Here is an 8,567-nt window from a genome sequence, read left to right as displayed (position 1 = left end):
TCCCCCCTGATTCTTACTTTGGGCTCAATAACATCAGATGAGCAGAGTGACCTTGCGTGCGCATTACCCAAAACGATGTGCATGCCGTGTTGTTCCCAGTTCAAAGAAACAGCACTCTGCTTCCAAACTAAAATGGTAGAAATCAGCAATTTAGCGGCATGCAGCAAGCAGTTTTCAGCTTTCCCTGCTGTGAATCGAGTCCATGGCTTTTGGTCCTAATCGGGATTTTATTTAAATAAGTTTCATTGTACCACGAGAAACAAAATTGGCAACTCATTCTCTTGCAATGAGCCACGCTGTCTGCAGGGCCAGCTCAGAGCTTCTCAGGGGTGTTGGCAGAACTGAATTCCCAAGGTTGGAGGACTAGTCTTGTCCTGCTGTTGGATGGGGAAGGACGAAGGAAGGGCTGGAATGGAAGCGAGTCCTGGAGAGCCAGGCTTGCTGCTCCCGTGCCATTGGGATGAGACATCTGCCACATTCCCTTACTTGACTTTCCAAGGCTCTGCTGGTAGGTAACACAGAAACTATTTTGCCATTTCTACCAGTTGTCTGCTTGAGGTAACTGTTGACTTTGCCAGCAGCAGTGCCAGCTGTGGTTATTAGTGTGTCATGTTGAACACAATTTGAAAGGCAGAATGAATACTGGGACCACTGTGAGCTGCAGTGGGAAGTATTTGATTGTCAGTGTGCCTTTAAAACTGCCTTTCCCCCAGCAAGAGGCTGGCTGTTGTTGTTTATTACTTTATGCAAGTATTATTTCCACCTCCTGCAACACCGCTGTGAGATGTGGACCATGCCTTTGAACTTAAAGATCAGGATAAATTCTCACCTCCAACAGACTTTGACTTAGGCTGGGCAGGGTGAGGGGGAGAGAGGAAGCCTTAGTTTCATCCTGGATGCAGTTTACATTTACTGAGAAATGTTAAACCCTGCATCTCTCCTGCCTTCTCCTTGACAATCAGCATTCCTGCTGCACAAATGCCAGCCCTATCTTCTCCATCTCTGCTTTCCTCAAGGACTCTCCCTTCTTGGAGGGAACTCTCTGCTGCCCATTGCTCACCATAAATGGTGTGGCCTGAAGGGGAAAAACAGAACTTTAGTTGAAGGAGTTACCTAATTTACTCAAACTCAAGTAATGTGGGATTGTGTAATCTTTTATCGATTCTAACTCTTGCAGCTTGCTGATGGCAGGAACAAAAATCTGTCCCAGTCCTAAATTGATTGAAGGGGCTTTTTTGGGATAGAACTGCACTGTCTTGACAAACCTAATCTTGAATCTAATTGCAAATTCTTAACTGAGATACAGAAACTGCAGTAACTTTGGGGCTAGGTCTGTTGGTGTTACCAGAGACAGGTAACATTACTTCCTTGGGGCTAACATAACCTGTATAGACAGCTGCAACCTTCTGATGGCTTCTGTGGCACCTTCTGTGGGAGATGTTTTGAGTGCTTCAAATTAATCTCTGGGCTCCAACTATCCCGTCAGCCCTGCCTGGAGTGATTTAGTGCAAGAAAGATGACTCAAAGTCAGTCTTGCACATGGATCCTTCCTAAAAGGTCTGATATCACTTGCAATCAGCACAGGCAAGATGTAGGCTGCCTACCCTTAGGCAAGCGAGTGCTGTGTCTTAGGAGCAAACTGGGAGGCAAAATATTTTTGGGAGCACTCTCTCTGGGGTTGCTGCTGCTCTGGGGATAGCCAGCTGGGACCCACTTGTTCCTGCATGAACACTTCTCCAGCTTATAAGGTATCTGAAGATGAATATTTGAAGCACTTTGTTATGGCTTTATGTACTTCGGTTAAAAAGGTAATCACTGAAGGGACTAATGAGACACTTCTAGATATCAGATGACCTTTACACAGTGGTACCTGTCTTGTCATGTTTTGTTGGCTAGTGACATGAGGAAAGTTTGAAGGTAATTGAATGGCAAGCATTCACGAGTACAGTGGGTGATTAAAGGAGCAAATAGCCTAACAAGCATGGTCAGGTACTGCATGCATTTCAGCTGTTCATTTTGCTGAAGGCCAACAATTTATGCTACACCCAGTGGCTACCTAGTCTCTTCAGACCAGGTAGATGCAACAAAACTGGAATGTTAATTGAGGCTGACTTCAAGGACTTAAAGGGACAGCATCCTAGCAGGCACCAGCAAAACTTTATTCTAAGTTGTTTCACTCATGAATTTTGATTTAAACCATGGTTGTTGAAATGCTTATGGGAAGGAATTAATGAAAGCAGATGCTTATGGGAAGGAATTAATGAAAGCAGCAGCATGTTTTGACACATATTGGACATCCACATTTCAAAGTGAACTCCAGGGCTCATTTTTTTTTTTTCGTGCAGGTGAGATGACATAGCAAATGTTTGAAAGTAATGCCTGTGGTGTAGCAGAGAGGTACTGCACTCGGTGGAAAAATGCCAGTTGTGGAATTATTGACAAGTCAGATGCAAAATTCTCCAATACCATCCTAGGTAAACAGAATGAATGGCGTGTTAAGCCTCTCAGGATTTGTGACTGCAGTTATATCATTCACAAACAGTTTCCCAGCTATGCAGTTAATGGGAAAAGGCCAATGTTATGCTTAAAAGTGCAATCTCACCAGTACTTTTTCTGCAGCAGGTAGCTGTCTTCCTACTTACAGGAATATTGACTCACTAAATACTGTTATAATCTGTTCTGCCCCTGAAGCTGAAGAAGATATCCTTGAAACCTCAGAACAGTTCAAGAAGTAGCTTCCGAAGAAACTGTTTAAATGTCAGCTGTCTAGGCTCAGTTTCCCAAAGGTATTTAAAGTCTAACTCTCCAGTGGCTAATTTCCCACCCAGGCCAGAGGGAAGTCAAGTACCCCTATAGGATTCAGGTTTTCAGATATCGTCGTGAATTTGACCCCTAGAATCCGTAAAGCCTCCTGTTGAGTGGCATAAAATGTTTCCTGCTCTCCAGAGATTAAGTATATTGGCTAGCTACACTAATCCCCATCTGTCACTAACAAAAAAAAAAAAGAAAAAAGAAAAAAGAAAAAAGTGGTAGTGAGATCAGTAGCTGAAAAGCAAGTGTCTCTCCAGTATAGCACTAACTTGCTGCTGGACCTTCAAGACAAGCTGTGCTTGGAAGTCTGCCACATCTTCGGTTTTCTCATGGAGTGGACGTTGACAGCAGTTGAGATTCTCATATTGCCCAGACTCTCCTGACATGAGAACCGTACAGCAACTGCAGACAAAGGGTGTTGGCTACATCTGTTTCAGGGCTGCTCCTCTTTTTGCTAACAAGTTGAACTGCCTCAGGCCAGTTCCTAGTTGTTTGTGGCTCTCCTACCTTTTCTCACACTTGCTCATGAAGCACTGATAGTTGTTCTGTGTGGAGCTTAGCCACTGAGCATGTCCTTAGCAGCTCATGTCACCAGCTGGATCAGCTGGAGAGCAGGCCAGGAGTGACAAATATGGTTGTGGTGAGGTTTAAACGTGATTAAATGCACAAAGGCTTAGGAGGTTTTAGCTTTGCAGTTCTAAAGCTCATAATAATAATGACAAATAATGATTCATCTTTAAGGAGCTTTCCATATATTTCCTCTTTGAAGCACTGGACATATTCTATCCTGTGAAAAAGTTATGCCATGTTTGGACAGTTTTTGCCTTGGGTTTTAGACTCCATTGAACATGGAAGGTTCGTATTTTCACTCAGATACCACAGGCTTCTTGTGCTTCTTGATTTTGAAATTAAAATTAGTAAAGAGGGATCAAAACTCAACACCCTCATCCCCATTGAACAAGGGCATGGACCAAAAAATAGAATGAGTGAATGATGTTTAGGAAAAAATGAGATCAGAAATAATAGGGGAAAGAAAAAAATAATTTATGGAAGCTTGTGGTAAGCACCTTGGCTTATTCTTATGTGAACCACTTTTTATTTTTGGGTACCTTTTTTTTTAAAAAAAAAATTCAGGGAAGAGAAAGGACGAGCCTGTGACACAGGCATGCAAAGGAGAAGTGAACCTGAGGAGGAGGACACTAAGCCATGTGGATCTTTACTTCTCAGAAATGTCTAATCTAATCTTGGTGTTCCAGTCAGGTTTTGTTCTTGTGTAAGCTTCTTTCTGCCTTCTCTTGTTGCTTTTGGATAGTACCTCCTGCAGTGAGAGGGAAGTGTGCTGGTCAAGGGGGTGTGCCCATGCCTCCTGTGACCTCAACTTCTCAGAGTGCATTGTCCTTTTGGGATGTTTATCACCTAGTCTTACATTTGTAAGAGCATTTTAAGTGAAGTTCCCTGTTTTTTCTAACTCTCTATTCCCAGCCATCACAGTCAGGCAATATTGAGTCCTGCACTCCAGAATATAGTCTGCAGCCATCTCTGATCTGATGGCAGGGCCAGGGTAACTCAATTGGGGCTTAATTTTGGGAACTCACTAGGTCTCATCTTATTTTATCCTTGTTCTCTTCTGTGTGGGATTAGAGTGCCTCTGCTGTCAAAATTACTAATAGACCCCTGAGGCAGAAAAACGTTTCTTCTGTAATGATATGTACTATGCTACTTCACATCTGGAGTGCTGCAGGGCCGCTCTTTTGGCTACCTCTCACTTTGTTGGGGAGAGAGATGGAAAAATGACTGTCTTTCCTGGTACACCTTTAACATACTTTGGCTCAGTTTACATTAAATACCCAGGAGTGAGGACAGAATGACAGCTACTGTACTGTGTGAGCTGCCCAAAGGTAGGCTCTGTTAATACAGAAGTTAGACAGTGTGACAGATAGATGGAAGATAAGCAAAAGGCTATTATCCCAAGGTAAAGTTATTTCAACATACTGCCAATAATCCCTACATACAATTTGGATGAGAGGTGGGAGAGGCATGACTTCAGCTGAGATCCTTTGACTGCCATCTACACCTTTCAGTGAGGCTCTGACACCTTATCAAAGGGGGGTGGGGGGGAAAGAAAGATCAGTCTTTATATTCTGGGCAGATGTCCAATAAGAAACTCCAGCAGAAGATTAAAGTCTTTAACATGAAAGAGAGATCCAGTGCAATGTGTAATATCTAGTAGTTCTAAAAATAAGCCTGTTTGTCAAGTCTGCAACAATCAGGCTGATTGCTAGCCTTGACAGAATGACATACAGCTCACAATCTGGCACAGGGGAAAAATGTTATTTAAATATCTTCACAGGAAAGCTGGCCTTTGCATTTATGGAGAGGGACTGCACAACACTCCTGACCTGGTGTGCCCAGCCTCTCTCTCCAGCTGTGATAACTCTAGCTCCTGAGGAGAAGCTGCAAATACGGTTTCTGAGGAGCATTCAACAAATAATAGCCCTGCCTGATATTGAAAGTCTGACCAGGTCCTTCTAATAGTCCAGCCACAGAGAAGGAGTCCCTGGCATTTCTGCTACAGTGTCACAAGTTGTGACAGAGTTGTTCAGGCTGCTGCGGGGACAAGGAGAAAGATAAGCCCAAAGAGGTGATGACTTCAGCAAGCAGTGGCAGAGCTGGGGCTAGGACCTATCTCCACCCCAAACCACTGAAAACAGATAACTGACCAGAGAATGAGTTATGTGCAGTGGATGAGTGCTTGTGTGCTGATTGATTTCACAGTGTACTTCCTTTTGAACGCCAAGTCCTCCTCTGAGAGCAGAAAAGGAGCACTACACCAGATCCTGTGATGGGGGTAGATTTTGAGGGAGGAAAAAAACACTGGGGTGGAAAAGCTGTTAACTTGTCTGTAGGCATAACAGAAGCTGATGTTCAGAGTAGGATTCACAGATGGAATTGCTCTCCTCCTGCCTCTTGAAAGAGCTCTCCTCCTGCTGCTTGAAAGGGCACCAAACAAAAGTTCAGGATATGGGAGAACCTACCAGTGCATGGTCAGAACACTGTCTGGTATTTATGTCCAGAAATCTGAACAGAGACACTGAGGAAATCAGTCTGCTTTCTGGGAGAGAAAGAGGATCACACGAGACTAAGCCAAGATGCTTACCATTGGCTGCAAGATGTTTCTCCATACTGTCAGCTCCAGGGCTGAAACGGTTCCAAGGGCAACAGCAATGCACAGGCAGCTCTTTCACAGGGGCTGAGCTCCAGGCAGAGCTAGACTGAGACTAAGAGCAAACTACATGCTGTAATAGAGAAGCTCCCAGACTGTAGGCACTTGTTCTTTCTGAAAAGGATCACTGACCTGATTTACTCTTGAAAGGAAAAAGGTTTCAAAAACTCACTTCAGGTTTCATCTCTTCCTGACTGGGAATGAAACAAGACAGCCAATACTTTCTGTGAGCCTGAGACCTTCAATGAGGTCTCTGGATATGAAACTCTAACATCTCCCTGGCTAACCTTCCTCCATGAGCTTCACATTTGCAAACTGTTATTTTCATTTCCAGGTGTCCTTCTGATCTCCTTTGGTGCATTGGATTATTATTACTTTTCTTGCCTTCTTTTTTTTTTCCCTATCCAGGAAGACAAACACCAAAATCTGAATGTGAACACAATGCTAACCTTGCTAAACTCTGTTAGCTGCTGAAAGAACAGCCACAAGAATTACATAGCTAATGTTCTTCACCACCTCATTAAAATCCAGGACAGCTGAATGCAGTTGCTCACATGGCCAGAACTGCAGGCATTTGCAACCCTTTACAGTAACAAAATTCCAGGATAGTTTAGCAAAACATTGCAGCTCCATCCACTCCCCAAGACATCTCTGGGGGTTGTGAGCCTGAGGAAAGAAAGCATCAGGCAACAGAACTATTTCTGGTTCTGGCAGGCATCCTAGGTTCACAAATAAAGTCTATGAATCCTGTAGGTTTTTTTTCTTCTTTTACATGCAGAACTTATGACTTCATACTTTCTTCCTGGGGCTAAATAGTGCTGGTTCATACCCGTTACTGAACATCACCTTCTAGAGTAAATAACTTCTCCTGCTCTGTTCCTGTGAAAATAAAATACAAGCTCCTGGCTCTAATCATCTGAGGCAGGTACTACATTTATGGAAATTCACTATGTTTGGAAAAATACAAATATTTTAGGGAAATACATCGAGAGAGAGCTGGATTAGTGTCACAGTTTGTCCCCAGCGCTGGACTGGATGAGGAACACCTGGTTTCACTTACTAGAGGTTGGACCAGAGTTTGTTCATGTGCTTCTTGACTGTTCTTGCCAGTCCACAAGGCTGTTGTCTGTGCTCTTGAGAGCTTTCTGCATCTCTGAGGGAACCACAGGGATCTGTACTATCCTTGCTATAGAGAGAGGTATTGTATATACTGGGTCCATTAAACAGTTTGAAATAGTTTGGAAAGTTCTGATAATGAGAAATGAGCTTGTGGTAGAAATTTGCATGAGGACTGGGAAAATGTTGTTATATACAAACATGTCCAAAACGTCCCTGGTTTCTGGGAAAGTCTTGTCCAATTTATCTCTGTGAGGTAAGGAATTAGTTAAATAGCTATAATTTATGTGCTCACTCATCCATAAGTGTGAATTGCAATTCCTTGCCTCTTTGACCCTAAAGAGATATGTCTGGGTTTAATGACTCTAATTCAGATGGCGTTTACCCACACACACTGGTGGCAGCGTCAGCATTTCTTGCATGACAGGGTAAGGGTTCATTACCCTGGGAGAGCAAATCCAAACCCATACCTAGGAACAGATCCAACACTATTCTAGCCATGCTCCAACAACCCACTCCTTCCGAGCATCCAGCAACCTGAGCACTGCTGATGGAATTTCCCATCAGTGATGTGTTTTTTGAGATCCCAGCTGGTACCCTGGGCTCACCAGGAGGACTGGCCTGCAGAGCTTTCACAAGGGAAAGAAAGATCCTGTTCTGTGCCGTTTTCAGCACCGCTGTGTGGTGTGTAGGAGGCAGCAAAGCATGTCCACTTAACAGCTGAGCTGGAAGAACAGCCAAGCCTTCTATGAGTGGGGTTCCCACTTTCAGCTTAAGCAAAGGCACTAATGTTTCCTGAATTTATTATTAAACAATGCCTAGCTTTATCAGAGTTCAGTCAAACTTGGCTTTATTACAGTTGGCATGAATATTATAATTGATTTCAGCAGGGCTAGAATTTTACTTTGGACATACAGACCCACAAGTCATCTATGAAAGTTCACCTGTTTAAACTTTGGCCAAAAGGTTTTTTTGTAGCAAGTATCTGATATAAGCTGGAAGATCACACTGCCAGTTTAAGCTGAGTCAGACTCTGAAAGCCCTTTCACATTTGAGGCATGATACTTGGGAATAGGATGACAGCCTGTACCATTTCACTCTTTAGTAGCACATAATAAAGCAAGTGCCACCTGTTACAAAAGCTGTCAGCACTCTCTTTGATGGGTGATTGAACAATGAAAAACACTTGTCTGATCCAGTCAGGATTTATGATGATATGCTGCCGAGTACATTGCGGATTTTAATGGCAAGAAAACATACAAACAGGAGTGTGTCCATCCACATCACGACCCTTGACACTGAGAGGGTGAATTTCTTTGTTCTTCCTTTTGCATTTTACATATTTTGCTTGCAAATATTTTTTTTCCAGAATTTTTTCCATAACGCTTCCCTTGATCAACTCTTTCACACACCCCAT

Source organism: Indicator indicator, chromosome 11, assembly GCF_027791375.1.
Source record: "Indicator indicator isolate 239-I01 chromosome 11, UM_Iind_1.1, whole genome shotgun sequence".
NCBI classification, from domain to species: Eukaryota; Metazoa; Chordata; class Aves; order Piciformes; family Indicatoridae; genus Indicator; species Indicator indicator.
This window is presented reverse-complemented; position numbering follows the sequence as displayed.